Source organism: Panthera pardus, unplaced genomic scaffold, assembly GCF_024362965.1.
Source record: "Panthera pardus isolate Hobbes unplaced genomic scaffold, ASM2436296v1 HiC_scaffold_22, whole genome shotgun sequence".
Classification (NCBI taxonomy): Eukaryota; Metazoa; Chordata; class Mammalia; order Carnivora; family Felidae; genus Panthera; species Panthera pardus.
This window is the reverse complement of record NW_026526788.1, coordinates 1,187,285-1,205,281: the sequence shown is the minus strand read 5'-3', so window position 1 is coordinate 1,205,281 and position 17,997 is coordinate 1,187,285. Positions and strand designations below refer to the sequence as shown.

The following is a 17,997-nucleotide window of genomic DNA, read 5'->3' as shown; positions in this document are numbered from 1 at the left end:
AGAACCGTCATAAATACCTGGGCCTAGAGAACAAGCATAGGGCACGGTCAGTTGTGATTTTCTCTGGGTGGTGGGATGGGGCGAGACGTTCATCTCTGTCTTTGGGTCTTTTACGATTTCCAAATCCTTCTAAAATGGGCACACATTAATTTCAGAACCAGAAGACGGTTTAAAACCACAGAAAGCATTTCTTTTTCTTGATGTGGTGCCCTCAAGTTAGCATCGAAATGATTTACAACCTTCCCCCTGCCCCCCCCCCGCCCCCTGCCCTGCATTTCTTGAAGGCGTTGTTGACACTTATTTTTCCTGTACTTAAGTCCCATTCATTCATCTCATAATCCTGCATGGTACTCTGTTTCCAGTCCAAACAGACGGGAGTGTGTTTGCCAAGGATTCCGGCTCTCGCCTTGACCTCTCTGAAGCATTCGGAAGTGTTGACATTGTTGAATTCTTTCTCTTTCTTGAGACGGTCTCCTCCCTTTCCTCCCACGGAATTACTCATTTTCTTACAAATATTTATTGAATACTTGATATGGGCCAGGCGGTGTTCTAGGCCCCTGGGATACGTCGGTGAAAGGAAACAGATGCGCTCCTGGGGTTTACATTCTGGCCGGGGGAGGGAGGAGGCGGAATAAACAGAAAGTGTAAGAAATAAGTTACGTGGTGTTGAAGGTGATAAGGACCACCGGAAGGACAACCCAGGCTAAGAGGTACGAAGAGTTCGGGAGGACGCTGGGCGGTCTGTGGTGGTTCTAAGTCTCATGGTGAAAAACGTAAATGGGCACAGACTCAAGTGAGGTGAGGAAAGTCACTGGGAATGACTGGAGAAATCCGGGAAAGAGGGGTCCACGGTTGGTGCAAAACAGCAGTCTGAAACAGGACGGAAGCCCGCATGGCGAGGGTGGCTGGGAGCGACCAGAAGCAGGGGCTGAGAAGGGGGAGCTTCGTGGGCTTCGCTGGAGACTGGGCTCTTGCTCTGAGGGGAATCCAGAGCTGCTGAGGGCTTTGGGTGCTGTGGAGGAATCTGACTTCCGTGTTGAAGGCCGTCGGGCAGAAGCAGGGAGACCTGTGAGGAGCCCCTTCAGGTGACAGGTGTGCGAGGTAGCAGGTGGAAGGAAGCCCCGGGATTCCGGATCTGGCTTGAGGACAGAGCCCACACCATACCTCTCCGTCCTTCGCTGCCCTCTCTTCTTCCTGCCTCCTTTCTCTCTGCACTCCAGCCCTCGGTAAACCCGGCCACTTAGGTGCCTCCCCTGAGTTCCCGCAGTCAGGCAGACGGGTCCCCCCACCTTTTTCCAGCTGAGAGCCACATCCCAAGATCCCTCCAGGTGGAACACCGTGGCTGAGCTTTCTATCTCTTGGATAGAGATTCAAACCAGGAACCTGGGGAGCTTGTTGTCAGTCTCTGAGTGATCAGAAGAGCTGTCCTGTGCTGAGAATTGAAGTGGGTCCCTTGGACTCTCATTTAGAATGAGCAACACAGTACTTCGCAGGGTACATTCACATCTAGTATTCCATTATTTCATGTGATGAAATAACCAAGCCCAGCAATAACCCTGGGATATGGCGTGGCAGGTACAATTACACTTGCTTATGAGTTAGATAACTAACACATCGAGGGACTTATTCAGTGATGGTGGCAGTGAGTGGCGGCGACGGGACTAGAACTCGGGTCTCCTGGCTCCTCGTCAGTGGTACCAGTCTCTGGGAATCCTGGGGCCCTTATCACAACATCATAAAGCACACGTAAGAGCATCTTGGCTGCTGTGCGTTCCGGCCAAAAAATAACTGTGAAAACCAGCAAACTTCTCACGGTTAGTGGACATGCCCTGGTGCCCAAGCTCAGATGGAGTGCCCGCCCCCCACAAAGAACCCAGCTTGGGCTGCCCCTTCTGCTGCTGCTCCCCAGGCGATGTGAGACCCTGCCAGGTGCCATCTATCCATAAGCTATGCCAGGACGCTATCCTGCCACCAACAGGGCCCCTTTCCTTTGGGCTTTACTTTGCTATTAGGAGAGGGAAATGAGACACCAGCTCAAGTTTTACTCTGGGAGCGCAGAGTATAGACAGACCGCCGCCGGTTGCAGGAGCTGGGAGGCTCGGCGGCTGGTAATGGCCTTCAAACTGAATGGACGATGAAAGCTGAATGCGATAGTGCACTCAGGCTATAATTAATTTAGAATTTGAAATGGAAAGAAACTTTAGTTATTTCAAGCTGGGCAAACCAGAGGTTGCCGTAGGGCTGTAATTCCTTCTCACATGCCTATCAAAACTATGTACCTAAAAAAGTCATCTCCATTCCACCATGGAGGCCCTTCTCTCTGACCCATTTCCCATTATTAGACCAATTAGTACTCAGCTTCTGTTCCAGGGGATTCATGATCTGTCGGTGGAAGGAAGGGGGAATTTATGGGCTGGCTCAAGGTGTCGCCAGAGCCCTCCTCTCTCCCTAGTTGCTGCCCTCTGTGCCATACAGGTGAGCACTCAGGACTCAGCCCCCCTGGCAAGGGGTCCTCCTGGGGAGGAGCAGGACTTTCACTGACAGAGCAGGTGAAGGCGGAGCTTCAGCCAGGCGGCGGGAGCTCTTCTGAGAAGGGTGAAATCTCCAACTCCTGGCCACAGCAAGGGGCTGCTGCCTTAACTGTTACATCTCTGAGGGACCTCCACAGGAAGGGTTTCCTCTTTCCCTTTGCCCAAGTGGCACACTTTGGCACTTTCCAGAACAGGAAAGAGAGGATCAGATGAGAAGATACCCTTTCCCAGCCTGTCAAAGAACTAAACAAAATGCTCTTCTTAAACGTGAAGACAATGGAGTCAAGTGTATCTCTGAGGTCTGTGGTCTAAAAGATAGGAATAGGGACACCTCAGTGGCTCAGTCGGTCAAGCATCTGACTCTTGATTTCTGCTCAGGTCATGATTTCACTGTTCCTGAGATCAAGCCCCGTGTTGGGCTCTGTGCTGAGCAAGGAGCTTGCTTGGGATTCTCTCTCCCTCGCTCTCTGCCTCTCCTCTTGCAAAATAAATAAATAAACATTAAAAAAAAGAGTAAAAGATAGGAATAGCATGACAAGAATAAAGATGTAAATAGATATGTGAAATCCAGCCAGAGGGAGCAACAATTGGCTGGAGGGCTGACCGCTCTGTCGCAAGTCAGCAGAATGACGTCATGTAACACAAGTATAGGTGAAATACATGTGGAGACCACCCTGTTTGGAGACTATTGGCACAATGACTCTGAAGCCAGGATTCACCTGGCAGTCAAGGTCCCCAACAAGCACCCAAGCCATATTCCAGCCAGAGATCTACTGGTCACTAAAAATTCCCCAGTTAACTGGGAGGCAACCACAACAATTGTATGAGAAAATAACCCAAAAGTTGTCTGGATTGATCCCCTAGCAGGGAAACATCTTTCAATCACAGAAAGATCTAGATTTAAATTAGAAATGCTTAAGAGAATCAACCCACAGTGAGACTATTTTGTGGGTAAGGTGTTGAGAGAGCATTTTCCATGGGTTTCTCCTGTTTCTGCACATCGTGTGAGCAGACGCATGACTGCCTTTCTTCTGCACTATCTTTTCAAGGATATGTGGTGAACAGCTTTGGAAAACAGAGACAGTGTTCCTCCAGAGCAAAGGGCAGGTTTATTTACTGTCCAGTACAATAAAGATAACGCCATTCTCCACAGCAAAATTGAAGCAGACTTACTGTCCATTAGAAAAGATCTGGGCGCCCTAAGCTCAGGGCTCCTCTCCCATAATCCATTGTGGGTGCAGGTGTCACTTGGCCTGTTTCACACCACCCTTGGGGACTGGGACTCAGAAACTGGTATAAATGCTGAATTCTACTATTGCTATGAGTAACTAAGTCCTTTGTCTCTGACTCAGAAGGCTCCTATCCTTTGCCAGCAGCCACCAAACTGATTATTTTGAAAGTAGGCTAAATTTCAGACTCTTCACAATTCTTGACGTAAGTATTCAACTCATATTTAGTACTTAAGTTCCTACAGTACTTAAGAGATTTTGGCTTATGCAAGTAATAGGCCAGTTTTGTGATTCCATATTAAAATTAAGTGATTTACATTTGTGATTTTTGGGGGGCACCTGGGTGGCTCAGTCGGTTAAGAACCAGACTTTATTTAGCTCAGGTCATGATCTCACAGTTCATGGGTTCAAGCCCCGTGTTGGGCTCTGTGCTGACAGCTCAGAGCCTGGAGTCTTCTTGGGATTCTGTGTCTCCTTCTCTCTCTGCTCCCCCCTTTCTCTCCCAAAAATAAATAAACATTAAAAAAATAAAATAAATTTGTGATTTTTTTTAAATGTAAATTCAAATTACTTCACATGTAATGTAGTATTGGTCTCAGGAATAGAATTTAGTGATTCATCACTTACATATGATACCCAGTGCTCATCCCAACAAGTGCCCTCCTTAATGCCCATCACACATGTAGCCCATCCCCCCCACCCACCACCCCTCCCCCAACCCTCAGTTTGTTCTCAACTCAGTATTTAAGAGTCTCTTCTGTTTGTCTCCCTCTCTGTTTTTGTCTTTATTTTTCCCTCCCTTCCCCTATGTTCATCTGTTTTGTTCCTTAAATTCCACGTATGAGTGAAATCATATTTGTCTTTCCCTGACTAATTTATTTTGCTTAGCATAATACATTCTAGATTTACTAAATTTATATAGAGTGTAAGAACACTTAAAAGGACCTAGATTCATCTTGTTTATAAATTACAATTAATTGGACTTATGAAAATTGACTAAAGACCCTGGAAAGGCTTGGTTTATCTATCGGACAATTGAAGTACCTTACAGAGGAAAAAATATATATTAAATTTACAAACCCAATTTCATTTATTTATTTAATGTTTATTTATTTTTAATTTTTTTAATGCTTATTTATTTTTTACAGAGAGAGAGAAAGAGTGGGAGAGGGGCAGAGAGAGAGAGACAGAATCTGAAACAGTTTCCAGACTCTGGGCTGTCAGCACAGAGCCTGACGTGGGGCTCAAATTGGGGAACGGTGAGATCATGGCCTGAGCTGAAGTCAGATGCTTAACCAACTCAGCCACCCAGGGGCCCTGCCCGCTTCCTTCTTTAAGTTTTTTTGGTGTTTGTTTGTTTGTTTGCCGTCGTTAAGTTTTTAGGCGACCTTCTAACCCAGAACGAGACATTTCTTCTGATTTCCTATCTTAGCCAGAATGAGGAAGTTTCGAGAGTTTCCACTTGGGTTTTTCTTACCGCTGTGGCTCTTACTCCGCAACAGTGTCCTTCCAGCTCTCACGTGCGTCCTTTCCAGTGACACATTCAGGGAACAGACAAATGAACACGAGGTGGGGTGTGAATCCGTTGAACTCACTATGAGATGGGTTTGGAGCCAGAAGTTCTCCACATCAGGGGGAGGGTTGGGATGGCATTTTAAGTTTTAGCCCAGATCTTCCATCCACAGCTCTTTAAAGATCTGAGTCATTCCTTTGCCTCAGGAGAAATAGCCATAAGTTTTTTTTCAGTGACAGATGAAGGAGATAATCACTACCGTGTATGCTGGGCTATGATGCTGCAAGGGCGTTCCTCAAGGACACCCAGGCTCCCCTTCGGCAATTCGCTCTGGGTCTGACAACAGGCTCAGGTCTGGAAACTGGGCAGAGCATCCTGGTTTTCCACTGCAGCAGCTGACATCAGTCTTTGCCTCACCTGCCCTTCATCTTTGGTTACACAGTTCAAGCAACATGCTGCGATCTCACCACTAAGAACACCACGGTCTGTTAGTCACGCCCCCCTGATTCTTGCAGATAAGGGTCCAGGTTGCCACTGGAACTCTTCTGCTGTTACAGTCATTTGTCCACGTCACCTCTGATGGGTTAGCCCTGCCAACCGTGCTGTGCTTTTCTTTAAAAAAAAAAAAGAAAAAAAAAAGTTTATCTGCGAGAGAGAGAGCGAGAGAGCGAGCGAGCCCATGAGCAGGGGAGGGGCAGACAGAGAAGGCGAGGTAGACGCTCTGATTTTACAGAATCTATTTTTGTATGCCTGCCTCACTGAGCACTCTCCCCCTTCTGCTCCCAAGGCCGTTCTGGCATTAATGTCTCATTTGGTTGAGGCCATCCTTTATCACCACGCTGCGGGGCACTGTGTCAGTAGCAGATTAGGGGGGCGCTAAGGGTCCTTGCCAGGGTGCTAAATCCTGAGTCATGGGACAGTGCCCATATGTCAGTGAAGTCTCCCTTCTCCAGCCTTCTGTTTTCTTTCACGCCAGTTATCTCAAGATTCATTCCCAGATGGGACCTCCTGAATCACGAGGGTGCATGTTAGCTGGGTTCCGCGGCCCTTTCCGAAGACGGGAGGCATTTTTCACGTCTGCCGTGCTGAGATATGCTAGGGCTAATTATTGGTCTACCACAGGGACTGGCAAACTGTGGTCCACAGGTCAAACACGGCCTGTTTTTGCAAATAAAGTGTTGTTAGGACTCTAGCCATACCCATTCATCTACATATTGGCGAGGCTGCTTTTTGGTTTGGTTTTGTTTTTAAGTTCATTTATTTATTTTGAGAGAGAGCGCGCAAGGGCTTGTCCACACGAGTGGGGGAGGGGCGTCAGCCAAGCATGGCTCGAACCCACAAACTGTGAGATCTTGACCGGAGCCGAGATCACGCTTAACCGACTGAGCCACCCGGGGCACGGGGTGAGGCTGCTTTCTGGATGCAGTGCACGAGTTGAGTAGTTATGAGAGGGGTTGCATGGCCTGCAAAGCCTAAGATATTTGCTGTCTGTCCCTTTACAGAGAAAGTTTACCACCCCTGGCCGAGAAAAGCCTAAGATATTTGCTATCTGTCCCTTTACAGAGTAAGTTTACCACCCCTGGCCGAGAAAAGCCTAAGATATTTGCTGTCTGTCCCTTTACAGAGAAAGTTTACCACCCCTGGCCGAGAAAAGCCTAAGATATTTGCTATCTGTCCCTTTACAGAGTAAGTTTACCACCCCTGGCCGAGAAAAGCCTAAGATATTTGCTATCTGTCCCTTTACAGAGAAAGTTTACCACCCCTGGCGGAAAAGCCACGAGGGCAAGTATCATCTTACAAAGCACTGGCTTCAGGTGAGACCTCCACGTCACCTTGGGGCAAGGGGAGGCTACGAAAGCACCGAGAGGGCCAGGTAACCTGAGGATTGAAGGGTCTGGAGCACACGTACCCAGACGACCCCTTCTAGGCTGCCGGGTCCCGCTCTTCTTTACGGCGCCTTGACTTTGGCACCGGCTACTTGCTGGGGCCGTAACGTCAGACCTCACCACGCGTTTTATCGGGTCCAAAGCCACGTGTACAGCGGGATGTGCCACCGGCCCCGGCAGGCGACCGTCCTTTTACGTGCTACCACAGAGGGCTTCTGGCTTCCAATCTGGTGCCCTCGTCAATGGTTTTCTGACTTGGGTCTGCCGTTGTCTTCCTGCCCTGATGCACTAAGAGTCCCCCGTGACCGCCACCATCCCGCTCAAATGCTAGCGACATCGGGTAAGCTGGCTCATCTTCCGGCACCTGCATCGCATATGGTACCGGTCAGGCTTTGGTCAGAAGAAGTTATAAGCCTCGCCAAGGAATTTTTACATAGAAAACTTCGTATGGAGAATTTGAAAACAGCTATTGAGGACCTGGGCAGGTAAGAAGGGAGCACTGAGACCAGTCACCTCGGTTTGCCCAGAGCTATGTTACTATCAGTGCTGAACGTCCTGCCTTCTGGGAAACCCCGTAGCCCCAGGCAAACCAGACCTGTTGGCCACCCTCACTGTGGTGTCGCCGAGGTAGTAATTGCAGGAAGCGACGAAGACCCCAAGACTGGGAGATCATGGGGAAGGGTTTTGTCTGGGCAGGGGCACCCCTACTGAGGGGGGGCCATGAAACGGGTTACGGGAAAAACCATTAACTGGAACCACCTGTAGCGATTGGAACCGACTTCCTCTCCAGAACGAAGAATCATCGCTGAGCGACCCTGGCAGCGATGGGAGGTGGCAAGTCCCTTCTTCCTCGTCCAGCCCCCTGTTTCCCTCCAGCATCCCACGGCACCCCAGAGCCTAATTCCACCCAGGCGGCGTGGAAATGGAATGTTGAGGGTCCCAGCTGCAGCATCACAGGGCACAGAAGGTCACCTCCCCCCTGGGGACACGGCTGCAGGTGCCAAATAACCAGCATGCATCCCGGGTATTCACAGAAGGGGGTCTTCATGATGGGCTACAGCATGCCAGGGGGTATCACCACCCCCTCCCTGCGAAGACCCAGGTCCTTGTCACCATCTACTAACAAATAAATGACCCAAGACACAGGATCTGCTGTCTGGACCTCGTAATACCAAGTGTCTTCATTTGGACTGCCCAGATCTGATCCCAAAGCAAGGGTTTGAGTACAAGTGGTTTATCTGGGAGGTGGGGGGACAAAGAAAGGGTGTGTTATCGGCCAGCCACCCCCATGGGTGGCCGCGGGGGAGTTTTGGCCTCCAGGGCCACAGCGGGTCCCTCTTAGGCTCTCGAGCTTGGGGAGGGGTTCACTGCACCGGCGCCATAGCTCTCCGCAAAGTGGCTGTTGATGGCACAAGGTGACAACCACCAATCAGGCAGGAGGAAAAACAGGTGAGGTCTGTGGTCCCCATGAGCGAGATGCCTGACAGACCCAGTAAATAAGAATATGGCAGGTGGGAGGGGGCTGTGGTATTTCCGTGCAGGGTTTGAGGACTGGTCCTGTCCTGCCTCACCTGGGGCCCAAGTGACCTTCTGTGGCTGCAGAGAAAGGCCTCGGGCAATGAGACACAGCTGGAAGTCGGCTGGAGCACCCCTAGAGTGGAGGGTGCAGGCAGAGCACCCACAGCTTCTGCTCCAGGGAGGCAGGAAGAACGGACAGCTGGGGCTCAGCAAGAGGAAAAATTCACCGTCCCCGGGCCTGGGGCTCACTGCTAACGCGCCGCACGGGGGTCACCTCCTCACAAGCCATGGAACTTGCCCTTTTGTTATTGTCATTTTGCAGATGAGAAAACCGGGGCTCCCAAAGGTCTGGCAACTCGCCCACAGCAGTGACCGACACGGGCTGAGGTCCTAGGTCTGCACGACCCGGAGTTAGCACACCTAAGCACCCTGCAGCGAATGCCCGCCCCCACTGGAGACGGCGTGGGCGGGCAGACACGCGCACATCTCCCCCAGGTGCCAGGCGTGTAGGGCAGAGGCTCTGTGGGCCACTTGCCCATCCCAGGCCGGCTTGTCCCTGGCGATACTGCAGCACCGACTCTCTTAACTGCAGTCCCGTGGACGGGGCTGGTTTTGCTGAGCCAGAGAAAACACCCAATTTGCCTGGGTCTTGGGAGTTTCCTTTCTCTGGTTATTTTTGCAAGGCCGGGAAAAGAGCAAATCCTACCCCAAACTGACTACCTTCTTGCTGGGCGTGGTTTATGGCAATGATGTCAGGACCCCACCCCCACCCCGGGGGGTGGGGGGGAGAATGGACCTTGCAAGTGTCATTTGGCCCTTTGAGTCTGCATTCCATGATGTTTAATCGTTGACAGCTCTACCAACTGGGGAGCAGATAAGACTTGTGTCCTTTTTAGATGACACATTTGACTCAGTCCCTCCCTCCATACCTGTTCATAAATTGGCAGGGCCCCCCAGTGTGGAATATCAAACGAGGGGGTCTCCAATCTGGTTGATTTATAGATTTCTTGCTAATTGTTTCTGTTTTCTCTTTTCTTAAGGGTTCATTGTGGAATAATTAAAACACGCACAAAAGCAAAGAGAAAAGGAAAATCAACCCCCATGAGCGCATCACTCAGCTGCGGTCATGATTAACTCAACCACTCTCGTTTCGCCCACACACTCCCCGGATCCCTGGATTATTTAGACCGTATCACTGTGGTGCTCTTCTAAAAGTATCAATTCCTAAGCTACTCCCTCTGAATTTTCTGATTCAGTAAGTCAGGACTGGGGTCTGAGAATCTGTATGTTTTATCAGTTCCTCGGGTTTCGGAAGCTATAGTATAAAGAAACGAACATGGGTTCTACAGCAGGCAGGTCCTAGTATGAGTCCTGGCTTTGCCCAAGCTATGCAACTTTGGGTGAAAATTCACAGTTTTCAGACTTTTTGTCTCGAAGAACAACCACCTCTGTCAACCTGTGGTCTACTGAGACCGTCTGATCCTTTTCACGTTAAATAAATGCTCTCAAACCTAGTATCCCTCAGCCTTCCCTTGTCTTGGTGTTGGGGTGGCCGGGTTACTTGGGAGCTATCCTGTTTGGGGATGGCTGTGTTTGCAAAAATCTCCCCAACCCTGTCGCCGCACCCCCTTCAGTCCTGTGTAGCCTCCCTCACTCTGTTTGCTCGAACTCTCCCTGCCCAGCTCCCTGGGAAACTAAAGGGTGAAACTTCTTCTAGATGGCGGTCTTCACTTACAAAATTCCTGGACCTGGCGTAAGCTTGCATTTGGTGCAGGTGGCTAACCACCTTTTTTTAAAACCAAGACGAATCCTTAATTTCCGGGGTTGGCGTTCAATCGCTGGCTGCTCGTAAAAAAGCAAGCCAGCTTCACCAAACTGCAAACGCAAGAAGCTTGCAAGCTTTTGGTGTGCTCAGCACTTTTCGAAGGAAGACCGCATCCACTCGCCAGGAATACAGCTTCTTTTGTGTTGTTTTGTGATTTAATTAAACGGAGTTCAGAGAGAGGGAAAGTAAATAATTGGAGGGGGCTGTTTACAAAGGGATTTGTTCCTCTGGGCAGAGTCTCCGGAGCCCCTGGGGGCTTGTGCAGGAACCCAGGAACCGCCACCACCTGAGGCCAGAAGGAATGAGAAGAGGGAGCCCAGGAGAAGGAAGAGCCCTGAAAGCGGCAGCGTCCTCAGGCTGGGAGACACACGCGGCCCCGGCCACCTCGCAGGGAGAGAGCCAGGGGGGCAAGCGCACAACCTCACTCTCTCCACCCCTCCCCCTTCATTCTCCTCACTGGCTAAACACAACCGAAAACCACAGAATTTGGAAGCCTGTCGACGCCATCCATATAGACCCGGATCCGACACGGCGGGAGTAAAGTGTGCAAGTGGACCTCTACGATCTGACAATAACCATCTGGCAGGTGCCTCAGTTTTCTCATCTGTAAAGTGGGAATCATAATGGAACCAGCCCCTAGTGTGCTATAAGGATTGAGAACTGAATGATGCCCAGTGCTCGTACAGTGCTCTCCCTCCTAGACAGACGGACGGACGGACAGCACTACAATAACAGCACGTGAGCACTACAGGACTAGATATACTTAGTAAGCACTGTGTTAATGTCAGTCGTCGTTCTCAACTCAGAGGAAGTGATGAGCATTCCAGGCAGAGGAGACGCAGAGGAGAAGGGTTGCACCACCCAAGGGCTGGCCACGGTTCTAGGGACTAAGGAGGGGTGGTTCCCTCCTCCCTAGCTCCCCCTGACTTCTTGGAGAGAGCCCAGGTCTACACAGAAGGCACACAAACATCGAAGGGAAGCCTGAGCACATCACTGAGCCTGAAGTTGGGAACCGGATTACATTAAATGCAGCGGCTTAAGGGTTTTGATCTGAGTCAAGAGAAGAGATGAGTTCAATCCTAAGCTTGAACCTGGACTAGTCAATGGCTGGGAGGGTGAGGACAGACATGTCCCCATGCTCTGCTGTCAGCCACCCAAGGCCAAGGCCATCCCACATCTAAACCCACCCAGCCTACGCCTGGAAAGGAATTGTCCTTTCCCATCATCCAGGATATTTTAAGGCAAGTGACTCCATGTCGCTGTGGGATGTTCCGAGGCACTGGAAAGAAAAAAATGGGCCACCTGTCAACCTAAGAATGAAGACAGGACCTGCCACAGTCTGGACTGAAGCGCTGGGAAGGCTGCCTTTACCCCTCTCCGTGGCATGGGTAACGGAGGAGAGTGGGAAGGCCAGGATTGGTTTAATGTGGATCATGGATGCCCTGAGCTCAGAGGGTGTGGGGCTTCCTCATTCCTATTCCTGGGAGGGTGGATGGTGGGTGGACAGAGCATGGACAGACCACCTGCTGACTACCCTCTGTGATCCCAGGGGGCAGACTCTCCTTGTGCTTCCTCTGGGGACTAGAAGCTGGACCAGGCGATATTCAGTCCCGTCACATCTCAGCTCTGGCATTTTGAGTTTACGTTTCTCTTGTGGGCTTGAACAGTCAATGGTTCCTAGGTCCTAGAGAGACAGAAGAACATGTTGGAAAGGACAACTCTGAGAATCGAGAGCAGCACAGTCCGGGATGGTGGGCACCCATCAGTCTACCCCATCTCTACCCTTCCTGGCTCAGGCCCTGCCTGTGCAAGTCAGATACGGGCTCTGGGTTGAGCCTCCAGCGGTGATGGGTCCGTTCATGTTCGCACAATGATCTGCAGTAACAACCACTACAGTTCGAGAAGGATAAGTATTAATTTTCTTTGAACGTTTGGTAGAATGTCTCTGAAACGACATTTCAGAGCACGGCCACCCCACTTGCCTGGGTGCCTGACCTGCAGTCTATTACATGAGAAAGAAAGAAGTTTCCGCCTCGCGTAACGCACTGTTCTTTGGGCGTCTTTGTTACAGCACCTTGCCCTGCGCCTTGACTAATGCAGCAAGCTAACCTTGACTTCAGAGTCCCACTCTGTGATTTCCTAACCCCATGTCCTTGGGCGGGTGACTTCACCATTCTGGGCCTCAGTTCCCTCCACTGGTAAATTGGAAGTATCGGCATCCATCTTGAAGGGTTTTGAGAATTAGAATGAAGCATGTAAAGAATCTTCGGCGGTGCCAGGCACGCGGCAGGGTCGCAGCGCAGTTACACTGTAGGAATGACGGCTCGCGCGATAACGACCGGTCTTTCGCAAGCTCGGCCGCTACGAACGTATGATTCTTCTCTTTGAAGAAAACTGACCTTTCCAGAGAGGTGTGTGCCACTCAGTCCTGCCCCCTCTCCATTCTCCTGCCCTCCTAAGCTCTTCATTCCATCACACCTCACCTACACCCCGATCCTGATGCTAGACAAGTTATGACCTTAATCCCATCCGCATGTCTTTCCCCAGCCTTTTCCCAGTTCATCTTCCAGGCTCTGTTCAGGTAGAAATCTTGTTTTTTTTCCTGACTACTCCCTGACCCACTCTTTTCACCCTTCTGCCCAACTTCATTGACTTAACTCAATTTGGCTTGACTTCATTAACCCGGCAACTTAAGGTCTGAGCTGACTCGTTTCTGCCACCTGCTCCTCTCCCTGTTTTTCCCTTTACTGATACCCCCTTCTATTTCATCCTCATTTCCTTAGCACAACTTCTAGTCCACCTTGGCTGGAAATCACAGACGAGTCTGCCTGGAAAAGCTGCCAGCCGCCGAGCACCATGCCATGAGCTGCCTTGCTCTAGTTGTATAGACATCAGACAGACATACTCAGAGGCACAGGCTTTGGGTCAAATCCTGACACAGCTCTCCTGCGTTCCAATCCTGGCCCTGCCATGCTTTAGGAACATGGTCGTGTCCAAATTGCCTCATTTGCCGCAGGATTCCTTGCTGCGATACAAGGAAAGATGGGCTGCTGAGGCTTAAAAGATGCAAGGCATTAAAATACTTAAAATAAAATAGGAAATGGAAGAGATTTACAACTGATACAATAGAAATACACAAAAAAAGGGGCGCCTGGGTGGCTCAGTCGGTTGAGCGTCCGACTTCGGCTCAGGTCACGATCTTGCAGTCTGTGAGTTCAAGCCCCGCATTGGGCTCTGTACTGGCAGCTCAAATCTGGAGCCTGCTTCAGATTCTGTGTCTCCCTCTCTCTCTGCCCCTTCCCTGCTCATGCTCTGTCTCTCTTTCTGTGTCAAAAATAAATAAACATTTAAACAAAGATCTGAACAGACCAATTACTAGTAAGGAGATCAGTCATCAGTAATCAAAAACCTGCCAACAAACAAAAGTCCAGGGCCAGATGGTCTCACTGGTGAATTCTACCAAACGTTCAAAGAAAATTAATACTTATCCATCTCAAACTCTTCCAAAAAATAGAACAGGAGGAAAACCTTCCAAATTCATTTTATGATGCCAGCAATACCCTGATATGAAAACCAAACAATGATGCCACAGAAAAGAAAATTACAGGCCAACATCCCTGATGAAAATAGCTGCAAAAATCCTCAGCAAAATACTACCCCGTTTAATTTTACAATCGACTGAAAGGATCGCCTCTATGATCACATGGGATTTATTGCAGGGATGGTTCAACATCCCCTAAATCAGGCCGTGTGATATACCACATTAGCAAAAGCAGAGGACCATAATCACATGATCGTCTCCATAGATGCAGAAACAGCATCTGACAAAATGCAGCATTCACGATAAAAACTCCTGTCACTCTTTGCAGATGAAATGCTATTATACAGAAAACCCTGGAAAGTTTGTCAGATAACTGTTAGAACTGATAAGCAAGTTCGGTAACGTTGCAGGATACAAAATCAATGCCCTAAGATCTGTGGCAGTTCTGTACGCTCAAGTATAGGAAAGAGAAATGAAGAAAACAATCCCATTGACAATTGGCTCAGAAAGAATAAAAAAGCGAGGAATAAATTTAACTCAGAAGGTGAAAGACCTATATGTTGAAAAGTACAAGACATTAATGAAAGAAACCCAAGACAACACAAGCAAATGAAAAGATATTCTGTGCTCATGGATTGGAAGAATGAAGCGTGTTAAAATGTCCATACTACCTACCAAAACGTACAGCTTCAGCGCAAGCCCCATCAAGGCGCCAATGGGATTTTTCACAAAAACATAGAACAAACAATCCTAAAATGGCTGTGGAAGCATAAAAGACTCCAAAGAGCCAAAGAAATCTTAAGAAAGAAAAACCAGGCTAGAAGCATCATGCTCCTTGACTTCAAACTATGTTTCCGAGACGTAGTCATCAAGACAGTATGGTATTGGCATGAAAACAGACACATAGATCGGTGGAACAGAATAGAGAGCTCGGAAATAAACCCGTGCGTATATGGTCAGTTAATTTGCGACAGAGGAGCTAAGAATATACAACGGGGAAAAGACAGTCTCTTCAATAAAGCGCCTTGGGAAAATTGGACAGCCCTGTGCAAAAAAAAAAAAAAAAAAAAAAAAAAAAGTAACTCACCTGCTATCTCACACCACACACAAAAATTTACTTAAAATAAAGACAAATACCTGAAACCATAAACTTCCCAGAAGAAAACACAGGTGCCAAGCTTCTTCCCATGATTTTTAAAATCTGATACCAAAAGCAAAAAAAAAAACCAAAGCAAAAGTAAACAAACAGCATCGTATCAAACTAAAAAGCTTTGGCACAGCGAAGGAAACCATTAACAAAACACAAAGGTAACCTGTGACTGAGAAAATATTTGCAAATCCTAGTTTTCTCAACTATATGGAGCTAATATCCAAAATGTATAAAGAACCTGTACAACTCAATAGCAAAAAAAAAAAAAGTTAAAAAACAAAAACCAAAAAACCCACACAATCTGATTTTACAATGGGCAGAGAGGTGCCTGAGTGGCTCAGTTGGCTGAGCGACCAACTCTTGATTTGGGCTCAGGTCATGATCTCAGGGTCATGGGGTTGAGAGTCTGCTGAAGATTCTCGCTCTCTCCCTCTGCCCCTCTCCCATGTTCGCATGTGTGCATGCTATCTATATATAAGATAAAAACAATAAAGTAAAAATGGGCAGAAGATCTGAATAGATATTTTTCCAAAGAACACATAACAGATGGCCAATAGGTACTTGAAAGGTACTCGACACTATTAATCATCCTGGAAATGCATATAGAAAACCTCAGTGAGGTATCACCTCGCACATGTTAGAATGGGCATGATCAAAAAGATAAGAAATAACAAGGGTTAGCAAGGAGGTGGAGAAAAAAGAACCTTGGTGCTCTCTTGGTGGAAATGCAAATAGGCAAGGCCACTAGAGAACACATGATGGTGGTTTCTCAAAAAATTCACAATAGAAATACCATATGATCCAGCAATTACAGTCCTGGGTCTTTGTTCAAAGAAAATGACAACGCTAACTTGAAAAGATATCTGCACCCCCACCCCTCTGCCATGCTCACGACGGCAGTATTTAAGCAATAGCCAAGCTACGGAAGCAACCTAAGTGTCCACGATAGATGATTGTAGACATTGTGGTATACACATTTGACCCTTGAACAATGCAGGGGTTAGGGACACCAGCCCCCTGTGTCATCAAAAATCTGTGTATAACTCTTGACTCCCCAAAACGTAACCACCAATAGCCTCCTGTTGACCAGAAGCCTTACCGATAACAGTTGATTGACACATATTTTGTATGTTATATGTATTATATACCATATTCTTAAAATAAAGGAAGCCAGAGAAAAGAAAAGTGTTATTACAAACTCATAATAAAGAGATGATATGTCTATACTATTGTACTGTAAAAAAAAAATCCATGTATAAGTGGATCTGTGCTCAAATCGTCGTTATTTAAGGGTCAATGGAATACACAATGGAATACTATTCAGGCATTAAAAACAAATCTTGCCATTTGTGATGGCTTGGATGAACCTCAAGGACGTTATACTAAATGAAACGAGTCAGACAGAGAAAGGCAAAACCCAGTTCCCAGATATAAAGAACAGAATGGCGGTTGCCAGAGGTGGGAGATGGCGGGCAGGGGAAATGGTGATGGGGGACCAAAGCTAAAAAGAAAAAATACATTAAAAACAAACTCCTCAATGCAAACCCACGATAAAGTTAAAAGGCAAACTAGGAACTGGGTGACAAAATTTCTGCATAGCAGCTTAAATGTTATCTGGTTAAATGGAAGAAGCATTCTTTTTTTTTTTAATTTTTTTTAACATTTTTTTTATTTAATTCTTGAGACAGAGAGAGACAGAGCATGAACGGGGGAGGGTCAGAGAGAGGAAGACACAGAATCTGAAACAGGCTCCAGGCTCTGAGCTGTCAGCACAGAGCCCGACACGGGGCTCGAACTTACGGACCACGAGATCATGACCTGAGCCGAAGTCAGATGCTTAACCGACCGAGACACCCAGGCGCCCCGGAAGAAGCATTCTTATAAATAGACAATGAAAATTGGAAATAACCTAAATACCAACAATGGGGGACTGATGAAATAAATTATGGGCATCGATAAAACAAAATAAAAATATGTAGTCATAAAAAAGGAGCCCTTGGGGTGCCTTCGTGGCTCAGTCGGTTGAGCGTTCAACTCTTGATGTCTGCTTGGGTCATGATCCCAGGGGCGTGGAGCCTACTTGGGATTCTCTTGCTCTCTCTCTCTCTCTCTCCTACTGCCCTTCTCCTCCACTCAAACTCTCTCTCCCTCTCTTAAAAAAAAAAAAAGCCCTTAAATAAATATATATAAATATATAATATATATATATATAAATATATAATAAATATATTATATATAATACTTAGAACAATTTCTGGCATCTAGGAGTACTGAGAAGGTACTCAGTAGATTTTAGGGGGTTACCATTATCATGTCCCTGTCACCCTTTCTCCAGTATAATCTAGTCCTTGTTATAGCAGTAGAATATGCAGTGAAAATCCAGAGCTTTTTGGAAACCCGTGGCTCAGAATTGGAGGAAGGAAAACTTGAGCAACAGCACCCACTCAGAGGGGCACAGCTACGGACAGACTCTTGGGCAGGTCAGTCCTCCCTGCCTAAAAACCTTCCTCTTCTCCCCTCTCCACACCCTCTCCTCCACTGCCTTCACTTTGCATGGCCTGGAACCCACCTTTCGGAGCTTCCTCTTCGCTAACAAGCATCCTTCCAGGATGCAGACCCTTCTGGAAGGGTTTCTTTCGCAGTGTATGTAAGTCCTTTCCTCAAGCATGGTAGTTTCATTCGCAGTGAGAGCCTGGAACCTTGGCCAGCAGGGAAGGGAGGGAGGAGAGAGGTCGTTTGAGTACGAGTGCAGGCAGACGTGAGTCAGATGTTGCAGCAAGGACCTGAGGGTGTCTCAGATGAGG

At 48.0% G+C, this 17,997-nt stretch overlaps 1 long non-coding RNA gene across 3 annotated transcripts; it reads left to right on the top strand.

Moving 5' to 3' along the window:
- The first annotated feature begins 558 nt into the window (after positions 1-558).
- Positions 559-10,191, top strand: LOC109248950 (uncharacterized). Of its 3 annotated transcripts, none has more exons than XR_008425017.1 (3): positions 559-798; positions 7,020-7,087; positions 9,000-9,430. It is a non-coding gene; the product is annotated as an uncharacterized LOC109248950 (long non-coding RNA). The 3 variants fall into 3 exon arrangements; XR_002072357.2 differs by lacking the exon at positions 559-798 and adding an exon at positions 9,718-10,191 and having other exon boundaries at positions 6,958-7,087; positions 9,000-9,172; XR_008425018.1 differs by lacking the exons at positions 559-798; positions 7,020-7,087 and adding an exon at positions 9,718-10,191 and having other exon boundaries at positions 7,724-9,172.
- Positions 10,192-17,997: the final 7,806 nt, after the last annotated feature.